Consider the following 17390-nt stretch of genomic DNA (forward strand, 5'->3'; position numbering starts at 1 on the left):
AGTCGGGAAGCAAGTACAGGGAGTGAGTGTAAATAAAACAAACATGAAACACAGACAAGGCACCGACATGGAACAGAGTCAATAACACCTGAGGAAAGATCCAAGGGGAGTGACAGATATAGGGAAGATAATCAAGGAGGTGTGATGGAGTCCAGGTGAGTGTCATGAGGTCGCTGGTGCGCTTGCCGATGGTGACAGGTGTGAGGGATAATCAGCAGCCTGATGACCTAGAGGCCGGGGTGGGAGTATATGTGACAGCCACGGTGTGGCAGGTAAACACATTGAGTAAGAGCCACATGGGGATGGTGAAGGCACACTCAAGGGGCTATATAGCTTAGCCTGTGCACTTTTAGCCTTTGCTGTGAATGCTCTCCCTCACCCAAACCTCCCTCACAGATGGGGTCGCTCTGGTCACCTTCCAATAAGGAAGTGGATGATGTATGAGTGGGAATTCCTGTGGGAAGAAATATCTAACCAAAGACACATACAAAATAGTTTCTTTCCCTCTTAGGCAGAGTGCAAATTATATCATGCCTTTAAACCCCATGCACTGAAGGGCTTGTGCCCTGCTCAAGACTGAGAATCAACAGTAATGACTTAGAAATACAACATACTTTCCCTGATGTAAGAATACATTCAGTGAATCCATTGTAATGTCTTAGCACAGTGTTGCTTATAAAAAAGTACATACAATTCAAGGCACTACTTTGACTACTTAAACGATAAGTTATGAAGTTGTTATTGACGACTTATAAATACCAAATCTGATCAACTACCAGTAAGCAAATTATTAACCCCGTGTTTTTCTGGCAATTGCCACAATGTTTTGACTTTTACAAAATGCAGACAACGGAGGTAGTAACCCAACGTTAACTGAGCACAGTCACGAGACTTAGATAAGGAAATAAAGTTATTGGGAAGAAGGTCCCCCCCCCCCCAAAATGGCCTAATAAAGACATTTTAAAATGGAACTGACAGCTTTTAATTGACTTGCAGATATAAAACAGACAATCATAATATCAGTCAAAAATATCAAATTCCTCGTTTATACTACAAAACCAAATTTAAGAGGTTTAAAACGTGTTTTATTCGATTTGACTCAAACTTCCATGACGTACAGTAAGGCATCGTTGGCAGAATAAAATGTATAAAATGCATTAGGACAATTCACTAATACCTTTCTTGGTAGTCCCCAAAAATGTCCTCTCAGGTCGTAAATCACAGCTGGCCTGGTACATTGTTTGCTGCCTACACCCATTCAGGATGCACCGTTTCAGTGACGCAATATTTTGGATAAAAACGGACAAATGTAACTAAGGCTGGGTGTGTCAAGACGATCAAACATAGCCAGGGAAATGATCACAAGTCAGTCATAACGTGGCTAATAGGGTAGCAAATCTATTTATGTAGCAAGGTAAAAAAATATATTTAAAAAAATGAAAAAACACTGAGCCTAAAGTTAGCTAGCTGCTGGGAGGATGTCCTGTCCTTGGAGGACTGGGTGAGTGACCAACTTTTTCCCCTCCTCGTTTTTCGGTGGCAACAGCTAGATATGCAGGTGTCATTTGGTTAGCTAGCAAGAAATGTGAATCGCTTTGCAGGCTAGCTATGCTGAACTTGAATGACTTATTCAATTAGCATATCTCTTGCGTTTGTAAATTCACTCTGGCTATCTACTCTGATTTCAGAGAACTCTTGTCTGAGTGTGCCAGTGCACAGAATAACTGATGAATTTACAAAAGGCGCAACACCCGCTGAATATGACCAGTGTCATGAAAAGTTTGAGGAAAAAAGTAATTCAATTGTTGCCTACAGCACAGTTAGTCACTAACGCTCCAGATACCATGTAAACGGCTCTGCTAGGGCGAAAAAAATTATCAGAGTGAGGTGTTCTCTCATTTGTGTCTGGAAGTAGCTAGCAAGTTAGCCAACTTTAGCCAGTTAGCTTGGGTGCCATTATGAGGAACGCTCGGATCAACCCTACTCCTCGGCCATAGCATCCAGTGTCAATAGTGCAGCATGCATTCTAAAACGCTAGGAGAGTGAAACACTGAATTTACAAACAGACAATGCTCTGTATTGACGAACGCAGAGTGCAAGCATGCATTGGCAGGCAAGCAGCAGGAGGACGAGCAGGCTACTATTCCCCATTGTTTATAAGTGCATTTTTCAACGACCAACTAGCTGAATACGTTTGAGAGGGTTTATCTAATGTTCCTTCGTTAGATTTTAGCTCATCTAGCTCCAGTTAGCATTAGTTGTTGATCTTGTTGTTGCTGGTGTGCATAACCGAGGGAGCGCCTACCTTTTAACGGTTGTTTGAATAATAGGACTGCAAAGTTCCCAAATGTAAGAGGACTCCCATTGTATTTACGTATTTGCAGAAATCAATTCGGGTCTATTTTGTTGCTTTTGGCAAATGCGTTCGAATGATCCAAAGTCACGCTTTTGCTACTGGCTGTGAACAGTCCAGTTCAAATTGAATGATGGCAGGCCCGTGTGACAAATGGCATATTTGTGTAACGACCTACTGTAGCTCTGATTGGCTATGGAGAACCGGTCTATGTAGACTCTGGTCGTGGACGAGACAGGTTTTATTTACTGCAGTGTCTATTAATTGTCCAAACGCACTGGCACTTTTTCACTCTGTTGCTTTAGAACTTTCACAAATGCCTTGCTCTACATAATTCCCAAACATTCTATGAATTTAATGACCATATCAGTGCTAGCTTGTCTGAAAATGAAAGTTAAGGTGTCATATTCTTCCTGGGGGTGTATATGCTTTAAAAAAAAATAAAAAATAAGACTTCATGTTGCTAAAACGCTGTCAGTAAAATGCAAACTTTACATTGATAAACCCATCAGAAACACAGGCCATTTTATGGCTCAGTTTGTCTTCCTGTAAATAAGACTTAAACTGTTAATCCTCCCTGCCCTTTTCCTGTTTTAGTCATCATGGTTTTCCCAGAGAATGGGATACAATTCAATGATGGCAGTTTATAATATTTAATTTCATGCTCCAAGACATCCCAATGTCTCTCCAACTGGATAGGGAAAAGGGACAAGGAAGGGAACTGTCAGCCTTGCCTTGTTTAAGCCAATCCATTTGAATTCATTTGGAACTTTCTTCCCAATACGTCTCATGACTTTGCTCAATTAACATTGGGTTATTACCTCCATTGTTGGATGCATTTTTGTAAAAGTCAAAACATTGTGACAATTGCCAGAAAACAACTGTGTTTATAGTTTGCTTACTGGTGGCTGATCAATGAGAGTTGGTATTTATTAAAAGTCATCAATAATAACTTGATACGTTATCATTTAATTTGTGCCTTGAATTGCATGTACTTCTTACAAGCACAGTGTTGCTAAGACATTACTTTAGATTAAATTAATGTATTCTCGTATGCTGTATTTCGAAGTCCTTCTTAAGTCATTACTGTTGATGCACAAGCCATCCAGTGCATGGGGTTTTAGGTCCTATTACATTTCATTTCCAGAACTCATTTAAGCAGATTTCAGCCTGGCTTGGGCATGGCTTCAGCAGCCATCTGTCTCCTCGCTGTAGCCCTCAGGATGCCTCTCTATATAATGACTCAGAGAGCTGTGCCACCTTCACTGCAGCGATCTGGCAGCCCAGACCCCTGTCCCTCTCCTTACTGAGGCCTAGATCGGCTGGGATTGATGTGGGGAATGGAAATGACAAACAGCTCAATAGTGTTTCTGCTTTTTCCCTAGAGAGAGCGGCAAGGTTTGTTGCGACCAAGTAAACAGGGAAATGTGCAAATCCTTGGACCCCTCCTCAGCCGGAGCTGTGTGAAAGGGCATATTTCAAGATTCAAGGCTCCACTGTCAACTTGTGTTGATGGAGGACGGGCTAAGTATATCAGAGTGATGGCCCTGTTTAGCGCCTTTTAAGAGGGCCGCTGGACTGGCTCTGGAAATCACCATTTTTCACATTGTTATGGAATCTCAAACTACTCCTTCCTGGGGGGAAGATTCAACAGCCATGGGTGTCATGGAACATGAACCGGGCAACGGAAATAATGGCTTTTTCAAAGTCCTTCCTGCGCTGTAAGTGTCGGCCAGGTTTACACCTGCCAGTAGTCGATGTTGACCAGGTCAAAACAAGAGAGAATGAGTTTGGAAACCAGTTCTGATTGTATTTTTCCAGGCTTTAGCTTATAGCTATTTATTGTTGTCGTAGAAATCGTGTAAAGGATTTATCATTGAGTGCTATTCATTATAATAATATATATTTAGCAGACACTTTTATTCAAAGCTACTTACGGTAATGCATGCATACATTCTACATGCAGTTGGTTCCAGGAATTGAACCCACTATCCTGACATTGCAAGTGCCATGCACTGCCAACTGAGCTACAGAGGATCAATCACAATTAAAGTCTGGTTTCAATTTAAAAAGGGTGCACACAGCAGCACAGTTGACTAAAAATATCACACTGGACTTTTTCACCTTTTACTGACGTAAATAAAAAATAACCCTGTCTACGTTGCTGTTCTGTGTACAGGTGATACATTCACCCTGGAGAAAAACATTGCATATAGCCTAGCCAATCTTTCTTCCACCTCACCTCTAGTGCAGCTTTTTTTAAACTCTCAGTCCAGGTTCATTCCCTTTCAATTCCCAGACAGCATTCATATGTTTGACCTTGTCATGACAAGAGGGCCAGTCTCCTGTCAGCTGACCTCACACCCCACTTACTTAAAAACACAGAGATCATCACTGTTTGTCTTTTGCTCTGCTGGGTTCCCATCAGACATCAGGTGCCGTTTAAAAGTTCCCGCTCAACACAGACTGGTGGTTGCCAGTCCCTGAGCTGGACACTCACAGAACGCTGCCAAAACGGAAACATAGGTACATGTACATACACAAACACACACCACATCAGAGATGCTGCACGCATAAACTACCTCTGCCCAGCAAGATGCCAGAGTTGAAAAATTAATAGCTGCTTTGAAATGTGAAATGAACAAAATTAAAGGCCATAACAATGTGAATATAACACGCTGTATTCAGCAGTACAGCATAGAAGAACTAAAAGTCTTTGTCCTTGAGAAAATCTCCATATGCACTGCTGCTCTTGCCTACATAATTCCCTTCCCCAATCCCCACTATCCCACATGTTCCTAAGTCATCCTTCTCCTCCTCCCAACCACATCAATGTGGGGAGAATTAACACAGTTTCTCTGGAGCTGTTAGCTTTTACAGTGATCCATTGGACCGTGGGGGTCTCCAGCTCAATCTGACACACACTCACAGGACAGATGTTTCCTCCGAGGTCTGGCTGGTTTCGCCACCTTCTGCCAATGAGCCTGTCCTGCTTCACTCCAAGGTTCTGCAGAGCGTGCAGCCCTCTCTCCTCTGTAGCTTGCTTAATGGGTGTGAAGGTCCCACACATGCTCAATAATAAGAACGCATGCATACCCTCCAGCGACAGTTACGTATAGATGACCTTGTGCAAACACATCTAACTTTCACCTTTTTTGAAAGGCCTTTGCCTATTTCACACTTAAACAAAACATCCGGCATCAGTTACAAATGCAATCAGCACACATTGAACAAAGACATTTCCTGTAGATGTTTTGCATTTCGGTTAAAATTAACACATTGTTCTTCAATTAGATTGTTGGATTTGAAATTGATTTATGTTATTGTGAATATGTAGCTTCATTGCTCATTGTACTTTCTATGATATCCTTTGCATTGGCACAACATGAAAGTGAGGGCAAAGCAATGACATGAATTGCTTTTTGTAAACAGAATAACTTTTCTGAAACCGAGAGGCGACATGCAATGATTGAAAGGAATTTGTGTAATGTGTTATGGGTTTAGTGGTTGGAGGCCAGACTGAGAGCCTTGTCATTTCCAGAGCTTCATCACTTTTGAATTTAGACTACTAGACAACAACACCCTTGATGCCTGTTTGCCGTTTACAGTGGCTTGCGAAAGTATTCACCCCCTTGGCATTTTCCCTATTTTGTTGCCTTACAACCTGGACTTAAAATTGATTTTTGGGGGGGTTTGTATCATTTGATTTACACAACATGCCGACCACTTTGAAGATGCAAAATATTTTGTTGGGGTGTGAAACAAACAGGAAATAGAACAAAAAACAGAACTTGAGCGTGCATAACTATTCACCCCCCCCAAAGTCAATACTTTGTAGAGCCACCTTTTTGCAGCAATTACAGCTAAAAGTCTCTTGGGGTATGTCCTCTATAAGCTTGGCACATCTAGCCACTGGGATTTTTGCCCATTCTTCAAGGCAAAACTGCTAAAGCTCCTTCAAGTGGGATGGGTTCTGTGGGTGTACAGCAATCTTTAAGTCATACCACAGATTCTCAATTGGATTTAGGTCTGGGCTTTGACTAGGCCATTCCAAGATATTTAAATGTTTCCCCTTAAACCACTCAAGTGTGCTTTAGCATCATAATTAGTGTCATTGTCCTGCTGGAAGGTGAACTTCCAACCCAGTCTCAAATTTCTTCGAAGACTGAAACAGGTTTCCCTCAATCATTTCCCTGTATTTAGCGCCATCCATCACTCCTTAAATTCTGACCAGTTTCCCAGTCCCTGCCGATGAAAAACATCCCCACAGCATGATGCTGCCACCACCATGCTTCTCTGTGGGGATGGTGTTCTCGGGATGATGGTGTTGGGTTTGCGCCAGACATAGCATTTTCCTTGATGGCCAAATTTTAGTCTCATCTGACCAGAGTACCTTCTTCCATATGTTTGGGGAGTCTCCCACATGCCTTTTGGCATACACCAAATGTGTTTGTTTATTTTTTTCTTTAATCAATGGCTTTTTTTCTGGCCACTCTTCCATAAAGCCCAGCTCTGTGGAGTGTATGGCATGAAGTGGTGCTATGGACAGATACCTCGATCTCCGCTGTGGAGCTTTGCAGTTCCTTCAGGGTTATCTTTGGTCTCTTTGTTGCCTCTCTAATTAATGCCCTCCTTGTCTGGTCTGTGAGTTTTAGCGGGCGGCCCTCTCTTGGCAGGTTTGTTGTGGTGCCATATTCTTTCAATTTTTTGATAATGGATTTAATGGTGCTCTGTGGGATGTTCAAAGTTTGATATTTTTTTATAACCCAATCTCTGTACGATCTGTACTTCTCTAAAACTTTGTCTCTGACCTGTTTGGAGAGCTCCTTGGTCTTCATGGTGCCACTTGCTTGGTGGTGCCCCTTGCTTAGTGGTGTGGCAGACTCTGGGGTCTTTCAGAAGAGGTGTGTGTATATATACTGAGATCATGTGACACTTAGATTGCACTCAGGTGGACTTTATTTAACAAATTATGTGACTTCTGAAGGTAATTGGTTGCACTAGATCTTATTTAGGGGCTTCATAGCAAAGGGGGTGAATACATATGCACGCACCACTTTTCCATTTCTTCTTTTTTGGAATTTTTTCACATCACCAATTTGGACTATTTTGTGTATGTCCATTACATGAAATACAAATAAAAATCCATATAAATTACAGGTTGTAATGCAACAAAATAGGAAAAACACCAAGGGGGTGAATACTTTTGCAAGGCAATGTATGTTGGTTTGTTGTTTATTGTTGTTGTATGTTGGTGACATAATGCAGCACTGCAAAATGTTACTCAATGTTTCAATTAAAAAGACAGCATCAACCGAGGTATTTTAATGACAAGTTCTGACCTCTTCCACAGTTCCCGACAGAGGACGGGGATGACCTTGTTAACATTTCCGGAGTAATGAATTAATCCACACGAGTGCTGAATCTCTGCCGATTCCTGCCAGCACACAGCCTATTGCCTCAAAGTGAGTGATATATAGAGTGTCTGAGTAAAGCGGACTGCTGTCAAACTCCTAGGTCACCAGCACGGGGCCAGTCTGACTCTGACAGCAGTTGGCTAAAGGCTTAATGAGGGACATTTTTCAATTCAAGTTTCCATATGTTTCTTTAGAAGACCACCACTTTATCTTTGCTAACAGCTGTAGAGAGAAGAAAGCAATTCAGAGCAAAGTTTGACAGTTAGTCATTTAACAATGATCCGCATTATTATTCTACAAATACAGTGTTTAGACTTTCACATGGCAGTCAACTTTATGTTAAAATAAGAAAAAGCAGACGAAGGGGAATAAAGGTAAAAAAAAACTACAGATTTTGATTAATTGCCACCTTTTCTGCGGGGCACAATGGTCAAGCTGTTCATTCAGCGCTTTTGCCTGTGATATTTTTGGCCTTGGATCCCCAGAACATGAATAACAAGTACTGAAACAACTGCTGTAAAATATGAGACACTAGCAAGGCTGCTTGTCGTTCTGCACCAATCCTTCCTCTCTCCCACAGTCTCTCTCTCAGAATGCAACTTGAGTTGGGTGATCGTGAGATGTCTTGTGGGATTGTGCTTCTGATCTCCCTGGCGACAGCCTGAACCCGCAACCCTGATTGGGCCCAGATGGACTTTGGAACCTTCACTGTGGTTCTCACTTCAAAAAGCCCCCGGTGCCCTCAGAAGTCTCACCCAACATCCTCATTTTCTGTCTGTGTCATTTCTCTCAGCCCATATGTGAATGTATAATCTTTGACTGTTGGACTGCTTGAATGCGTGCGTGCGTGAGTACAATGGTATAGTGTCATTTATATATGTATCACTGTTGAAAGACGCTTTTTTTGACACCTTTGAGAAGAATGTTGAACGCAGAATATCTACATCTTGCATTGTACATTTTGGCAACACATGCTAGAGACTCTTTAAAATGTTTTAAAGAATACCAATGAAAAGCCCTCTCTCATATGGTAATATTAGCTTTTTATAGGAACACCACACGGCTTGATTGCTTTTCATCGTATGTTATTAAAGATGCATACTGTGGCCGGAATAATTGCACGGCACAGGGAACTCTGACGGTTTTATTGCAGTAGCAGTAAGACATGGAGTAAACAACTAGTCTTTGGGTCCCTTGATGCCACTAGATTCCCCGGGAAACCAGTGTGTCAGAAATGTTTAATCTTCTACAAATGAGACGTCACGTACCTTTTCTCCAATTGGCTCACAGGAGAAAGTGAGAGTGGAGAAAGCCCTTGAACTGGAACTTCACATCTGACCTCTGTCCTTCTGTGGTATTTTTCAGTTTTCTATATTGCTCATGTATCTCCATTTGACTAAATGGATGCAAGTTGCATCCCCCAGTAAACAGCACTGATAAATTGACAATATTGTATAAACAGATGCAGCCGTAATGTGAGTTGTTGCACCCATACAGAGCCTCGCATAGTGATGGATTTAGACACAGACAATTCAATATACATCAAAACACTGGGTGAGGTGCTGTAATTTATGCTTATGACATTTTATGACAAGAATCTTACTGATTGCTGTCGGTCTAGGAGGGACATAAGTGTACAGGCAATCTGGAATGGAACAGAATAACATAACTAAATTGATATCTTTGATGTGATACATTTATACTTCTACTATTCTGATGGATCCTGGTTTGAATAGCCAGGCTTGAACATGATTTTTGGGATCGAGTCCTTTTCCTGTGGACCTAATTATTTTGTAACTAATCAACACCTGTAGAATAGAAGTTTGGACATTTTAACCCCTTTTAATATGAAATATTATAGAAAATAATTCACCCTGAAAACATGTCTGTTGTTGGTAGCAGGGAGTTGTCCTTTGAGAGGTGCCCTCTGGTCTCCTAGTGGCTGACTGGCTGGGGTAGTGTATGTCAGCAGAACTGTTGGTGATTTGAGTGCAAAATGTGAAATGTCAGAAGGACAGGACAGGCTGCCTTTCATATGAGCTCTGAGAGCCACTCCTATCCATCCTACTGGCCCTGCTGAACTTGCAAGAACTCCAGCTGCGGACCAATGCTTCATCCCTGCCCAGCCTGCCCACAGAGAAAGATAGAACTAAAACATCACAGATACACTACCACTGCTGTCTTGATAGGTGAACATGTGCAAAGGGATTGTAACACACCTACTGTTAAATAACAGAGAGAATCTGCTCAGGACATTATTTATACAGTTATGTTGAGACTTTAAAAATCTTTACAACAGGTGAAGGTTTAGCAGTTCAGGAAATCTGCCTTACCTCCAGTGGAGAATGCCTGCCCCCTCTCATTGAAACCACTGAAGTTCAAGGCCGACTGCAGTACTGCAGGCATTGCTAAGAGAAAACAGGATCCCCCATTATAGTGAATGGAGAAATGGCAATCTTCATGTAAGTAAATAAAACATTCTAAGACAATCATTGTGCCAATAATTGCTTATAATACACCAGATGTATGTCCTTGAATTTATTCTTTAAAAATTGCACACAGAAGATGTTCTAAGGATAATTGTGTTGCTAATGGCAGTCTGCAGTACCCCGGTCAGCCTTTAATTTGAGGGGGCAGCCAGTTTCATGTATTAATGTCACGTGCATATGTACAATGGAATACCTTCATTGAACACTCTAAACCCAACAATGCAGTAATAAATAACAATGTAATGCTAAAATTAACATAAGGTAGAACAATAACACACGTGATATAAAAATAATAAGTAAGAAGAACACGAGAAAGTAAGTAAGTATACCATATAGAGGGTCAGTCAAGGTCAACTCAGTCTGTGTAGCCAATTTGTTAGCTATTTAGTTAGCTATTTAGCAGTCTTATGGCTTGGCGATAGAAGCTGTTCAGGAGCCTGTTGGTGTCAGACTTGAAGCACAGGCACCGCTTGCCGTGCGGAAGCAGAGAGAACAGTCTATGGCTTGGGTGGCTGGAGTCTTTAACAATTTTCCGTTACTTCCTTTCACACCACCTGATATAGAGGTCCTGGATGGAAGGGAGCTCAGCCCCAGTGATGTACTGGGCTGTCCACGCCATGCAATTGCGGGTGGTGCTATTGCCATACCAAGCAGTGATGCAGCCAGTCAAGATGCTCTCCATGGTAGAGCTGTAGAACATTTTTGAGGATTTGAGGGCCCATGCCAAACCTTTTCAACCTCCTGAGGGGTTATCCACGACTGTGCGGGTGTGTGTGGACCATTTGAAGTCCGTAGTGATTTGGACACAGAGGAACTTGGAGCTCTCGACCCGCTCCCCTGCAGCCCCGTCGATGTGGGCGTGCTCACCGTCTCATTGTGTCATCATCAAAGCACTTCATGATCACAGATGTGAGTCATTGTGGCATGAAGCCTTAGAGATCTTGGGAACAGGAATGATGGTGGGCATCTTAAAACGTGGGGATTACAGACAGAGACAAGGAGAGGTTGAAAAATACTGTAAATATTCCTGTCAGCTGTTCTGCGCATGCGCTGAGAACACGCACTGGAGTACCGTTGGGCCTTGAGATCACCCAGATCACCTAGTCCTCTGGGTCGGTGGCGGCCCTCACACCCAGTACAATGTTATTGTCAAAGCGTGGACAAAATGCATTGAGTTCGTCTGTTGGAGAGGCATCGTTGGGCAGATCATGGCTGGGTCTTCCTTTGTAATTAGTAATGGACTGTAGCCCCTGGCATATGCTGCGGGCGTTGGAGCCGGTGTAATACGATCCTCCTTATTCCTATATTGCCCTTTTGCCCGTTTGATGGCTCTGTAGAGGTCATAACGGGACTTCTTGTATTTCTTCCTGTCCTCAGCTGCAGCCTCAGGCTTGTCTGCGATAGCCCTGTCCTTTAGTTTAACCGGTGACGGAGGTGGTTAGCTTGTCGACGTTATCGGCGGAGCCTCAAAACATATTCCCAATCAGCGCTAGCAAAGCAGTTCTGTAACATTACCTCTGATTCTGGTGACCATTTCTCAACAGAGCGAGTCAAAGGTACTTCCTATTTGACCTTCTGCATGTAAACAGGACTACAGGGCCATGATCTGATTTGCCGAATGGCGGACGAATGAGGGCCTTGTATGCTTGCCTGTGGGTAGAATAACAGTGTTCTAGGACTTTACCTAGTGGCGAAGGAGACTTGCTGATTGAAGTTGGGCCTCACGTGTCTTAATGACGTTGAATTAAAATTGACAGCAACTAGAAAAGCAGCCTCCAGATGTAAGTGTTCTTGCTTGTTTATAGCCTCATACAGTTCGTTAAATGCCAGCTTGTTATTTTTCTTGTCCTGAAGTGGAATGTATACAACAGTCACGATAACAGCTGAAAACTCACTGAGCCAGCCCGCAATGTCACTTCCTGGAGTAGCTCAAACTGCGTACGTGGTGTCTCAATGAAACGCCCTCTTAACTTCAAATAGGAATGAATGGTGTCACGTGATCAAAGGCTTTGTTCGTTCATATATACATCCATTGCTTACCTCACATCTAGCTGGCAGTAATGACTAAAGGAGATAGACAGTACGATACCGCCAAGTCAAAAAGAGCACTCAGGACAGATTTACAACAACACTCATCATCATACTTAATTGTCATGCACTTTCCTATACAGTATGTTCTGAACTGATATGAATACATGCAATGGGTAGCATGCTCACATGCAACATCGTGTGTAAGGGGTGAGGCCTGTAAAAAGACATGCGCCTGTAAAATGGCTGTATAGTAGAGGTCAACGCGGTGTATGTACAGCCTCTTCATTAGCCGTGTTTAGTGCTGGACCCGATTGATTTTGTGCTTCTGTTGGGTGTAGCATGACAAATGGTACCTGTCCAGTCTAACACGGGCCATGCCAATTTCACAGTTATTCTGCTTGTTAGACAGCACAACTTGCAAACAAAAGACAAACGGCAAACATTTAGTTCCAGAGGGCTCGCGTTGCTGATCATGCACAAAACTTTTGCTTCTCAGCTGAGTAAACCAAACCATTGATTTGGTGTAAAACTCTTCCCTGCAATCTGTAATGCAACTCGCAGGTATGGATACTTACTGTATTGTACCACAAGAACAGCATTAGCCACGCAGGCTTCTGAGTACAATACAATAGACATGGCTTTGTATACTTTTGAAAGGAAGTGTTTAGTGAAAGGGAAGAGGAAAAAAGTTGTCTTACAAAAGAAGAAAGACAAATATCCTTCGATTAATGGGAGGCCTGTGGATGAAAGCTGCGGGAGGAAGGTGTTGATTGATTGGAACATAGTGGGAAAATGTCCATGATATTAATGATCCCCCACTGGCATAAGAATCACAACCCCTCAAACCTACAATACTGTTAGCACTCACCTTTCTATTGCATGGCCCCAGTATTGCATTTTTAAACCATTATTCCAGTAAAAATTAGTACAATACCATTTGGACCCCCTTTACAAACTAACAAACACATAAAAGCAATGCCCAGTGCTTGAAGGAGACCTTCAATTGCTTTCCCCCTTTCCCCGGCCATGTGTTGAGGAGGATGTCAAAATACTGGCTTGCTTTTCTGACAGAAATAGAAAAACTCAATAGCGCACATCGATCTTTCACTTCCCCTACTGCTTTTTCTCTTTGCTCTTACAGGCAGTTTATGATAACCTTTTCCTTGTTACCTGCTGGGGGAACACATCGTTTTATCAAAACCAACAGTGCTAACTAAACAGGCGAGTGTATGCATTTAGCCTTTTCATTCGACAAGTTAACTAAAGGAGAGTTGACTAGCTCTACTATTGAATGATCATCCTAGCTATGATTCTGACTGATTGCAAACAAATGATACGTTTCTGACCATATGCATGGATAGTCATTATCATCCAATTATTAGTTGACTTACTAAACCACTTACTCAATTGGGGGAATTAGATCATCTCATTATGGTTGTCATTTGCATGCAACATTTCATACAGAGCTGTAACGACAAATTCAAAAGTTAACTTCTTTTCACTTTAACCTTGTGAGGACCTGAGTGGTGTGGGCGGATGCCGTTTTCTTCAGCCTGTGCCTGATTCTATTAACGTTCTGGCCTCAAACTGTGCTGCCCTCCTGTTTGGAGGCAGCGTTGAGAGGAAAGGTGTGGGGGAAAGGTCACATTGAGGTGCAGATAATGTCTCTCCACATGGAGGCCAAAAGTTTGCCTTTCAGACACAGAAACCATCAACCTGATTGGAGGGAAGCTGGCAAACCAGATGAGAGGTTCAATGACCTGAGCATGTACAAAGCAATTATAACATACATTCAAATAATATTTTATTTTTCTCTATGGCTTTTGCCCTCTGTCTGGCTCTTTTCCCATTCTGATAAATGCAACTGACAATAACACACACAAAGAGCAGCACCAAAATAAAAATAGAGCATTCAGTATGGGTAACACGTGTATTGTGAGTAATATGGCTTGTCATTTTCAGTGCAAAACACTGCTGCCTGATTTTAGAACATCAAACAACAGCGTGCAGTCTACATTTGAATGAGAAATAAAATGCCATGTGAGGTACCAAATACATGAGGACATTATCCTAACTGATTCCTCAATAATTCTGTTCTCAAAATGACATTGACCTCTTGTTTATGGTATGAATTGGGCCACAACAGACAGAGTATCTGCAACCCAATTGTCTAACATGTTTGATCATAGACTCCGGCCTCTCTTTTAATTCTGAACTTTTTTGCATGACCCTGAGTCAAGGTTTGCTGTAACTAACAGTATGATTAAATCTGTTGATCTCCCCAATATGCTGCTGTATTAGGGCTTGTGGCAACTCATTTTTCCATGAAGGATTTAAGTAATTACTTTGCAAATGCTTCATTCTGTCAAATGCTTTTGTGTTGTTGTCACACCTAGTGAAATGCATGGGCATTGATATTTTGTTCGACAGGCACAGTGCAGATACACTTAAGGACACCAGTTCAAATGCTAATCATCAGGTCAGTCTCTGGTTGGGAAAATGCGAGTGGATTAAGGTAAAATTAAATGCATTTGATTAATTTTTATCTTAAGGCTTTTCACAAAGCGGCAGATTAGAGGACGATCTGCCTCTTGAAATCAGGCCAACTCATAATCGCTCTGATCTGTGACCCTGTGAGTCACCACAAGACAACAGCCAACCAGAATGCAGCATGACTCATATCTGACTAAGACAGGACACAAAGACCCAGGACCTCTGAACAGTGTTGGGCTATATGATGAGAGATAATGAAACACCTTATTACCTTCCTGCAGGATTAAAGATGACTGATGAGATAATGAACAGGTTCATTATGAGAGTTTAAAGTAGAAGCGTGGTTAGGAGTCAAAGTGTTTAGATTTTCTTTCCAAGCATGGACAATGTTATCAACTCCACACAAAAAAACTGCAAAAACAATGCAGACCTTCAGAATATTTCGTTTCAGGGTTGGGGTAACGCATTTTCACTGTGATTTCATGCATTGGACATTGAATTCATGGATTACAAAAAAATCCACACGGAAAATAATGGGCATTGGGCACTGATAGGTGGTGATACAATTCTATGCTACAGTTGTGATGGAATTGTCTCGAAATGATGTAGTTTATAACAGTGAGTGATTATTGAATTGGCCGTATATGGATTTAGATTTCTGTGGTACAGAGTGGGAAAAGCAAATCAAATAGCGTAGCTGCACCCCTCTTGTCCCCCGGTGCGATCAAATCAGTGAAGACTCTTTCAGGGATGTCAGCTGAGGCTTCTGACCTGCCCATTGTGAGCATTCTCCGCCATGTGGACTTGTAGGCATGGAGAAACACTCAAAATGCATTTAGTGACCCAGTTCACAAGAGGGCAGCTGGGATTTGGCTTTTACAGCTTCAGTGGAGAGGCCCCCTCCTCCTCCTCTTACTCCGTCTCTGTGTCCTCAACACTAGTCAAGGTTACAGTGGCATTGGAGCACTGCTACAGTACACTGGTGCATGATGGCTGGGCGCCGTTTGAGGGATATAAATAATGCAGAATGGATAATGTATGAAAAGTTAAACAGCCACAGAGTGGGGGCAGAGGTGGTGTTGGGGGAGGTGTTGTCATTACAAGTGACCTTAATCATACATGTGGCTGTCTGTAGAGAACAACACACAAACAATAGCAAAAGCACCGCTCGTTTCATACAAGTCTCTTTCATTGCTTTCATTCGTGATGTTTAGGTTGTGTAATGCGATTGTCAAGGCCGTTTGTGCCAAAGCATGTGGAGAAATACGCTGAGGGACAGGTAGATGATGAAAATTCAAGATGTAAACCATTGATGGTTGATTACCTTGTTCCCCAGCCTATGGCATATACTGTATGTATAGGTAGTAAATGTTATGTTTAGGTTTTCAATATATCACAAACTGTCACCATTTTGTATTCTTTTTTCAGCTCATCTCTAGCTCTGCATTGTTGGAAATGGACCTGTAAATTAGCGTTTCACCGTTAGTCTACTCCTATTGTCTACAAAGCATGTGACAAATACAATTTGATTTGATAACATTTTCGGCATATTGATTAGGACACTTCAAAACGGTGTTTTGACATTGAGCTATTTATCAAAAGTTATTGTCAACAGGAAGCGGCGACATCATCATTTTCAACTTATGTTTTAGGAGTAACATTGAACTTTCAACATTCATTTCCAATAGTATTCTAATTAATCAGGTAAAAACTGCTGAATGAGTCCAAAAACGTGCTGTGATTTATTTATTTGGATGATATATCAGAAATTGGGAAAATGGGTTTGTCCTGTCTAATCAAAGGCTAATTAATTTGGAGTTCAACACCTGAGGAAATGGAAAATGAAAACCATCTATTTAATGTGTTAACTCGAAATATAATTCCCACTGCTGGTAGCCATGTACTCATCCAACAGTACATTTTAATGTCCTAAAAAACTGTAGTGGTACTACCCCTGAGACCCATAGGCATATGCCCTCAAAATTGCCACTTTCCATATCTCAAAGCCATATCAAATATCTTGGTTGTAAAAAAAGTTGCTGTTGAGCTGAATATTGAGAGTTGAGAAATAAAAATGCTGAAACCATCCTCTCTTTGACACGGATAACGGAATGAGGCATCCAAAGCTGTGTTTTTTTCCCAGGTGCATTTTTAAATGTTATACGATCAGAACACGTTTTTCTCTAGTGCATTGGGGGGAGAGGTGAGTAGCTCCCTCATCACAGGCCCCAGCAAAACAGGCACAGGGGCAGGGCAGACACTTTCATTACAGGAATCATGAGAATAATGCAATTTACTGTTTGACCAAATCATGGTTTTAGCCTCCCCAAAAATAGGATGTTTTGAGTGAGGTGAATATGCTATTTCTACGTTTATAGGCACCCTTTCCGTTTTTACGATCCATGATCTTGGCTGTCTGAAAGAGTCAGAACAGGTCTCTTTGCTCAGGCCGCGTTTGACTTTGAATGTGAGTTTGTGGGAACTCAGCTCAGGCTATCAGAAAAACTGGCCTGCCCATCTTGTTCGGGGGGGCCAAAAGCTCAATACAGATTAGTATAAAAGAGGAAATGCACAAAAATCTTTAAAAAATAATAATAATCTTAACAG

General features: G+C 41.9%; 1 long non-coding RNA gene across 1 annotated transcript; it reads left to right on the forward strand.

Moving 5' to 3' along the window:
• Window positions 1–1228: 1228 nt before the first annotated feature.
• On the forward strand, window positions 1229–10679 carry LOC112232111. The gene is made up of 3 exons (XR_002950605.2): window positions 1229–1501; window positions 7707–7818; window positions 8351–10679. It is a non-coding gene; the product is annotated as an uncharacterized LOC112232111 (long non-coding RNA).
• Window positions 10680–17390: the final 6711 nt, after the last annotated feature.

This window comes from Oncorhynchus tshawytscha, linkage group LG12 (assembly GCF_018296145.1).
Source record: "Oncorhynchus tshawytscha isolate Ot180627B linkage group LG12, Otsh_v2.0, whole genome shotgun sequence".
Lineage (NCBI taxonomy): Eukaryota > Metazoa > Chordata > Actinopteri > Salmoniformes > Salmonidae > Oncorhynchus > Oncorhynchus tshawytscha.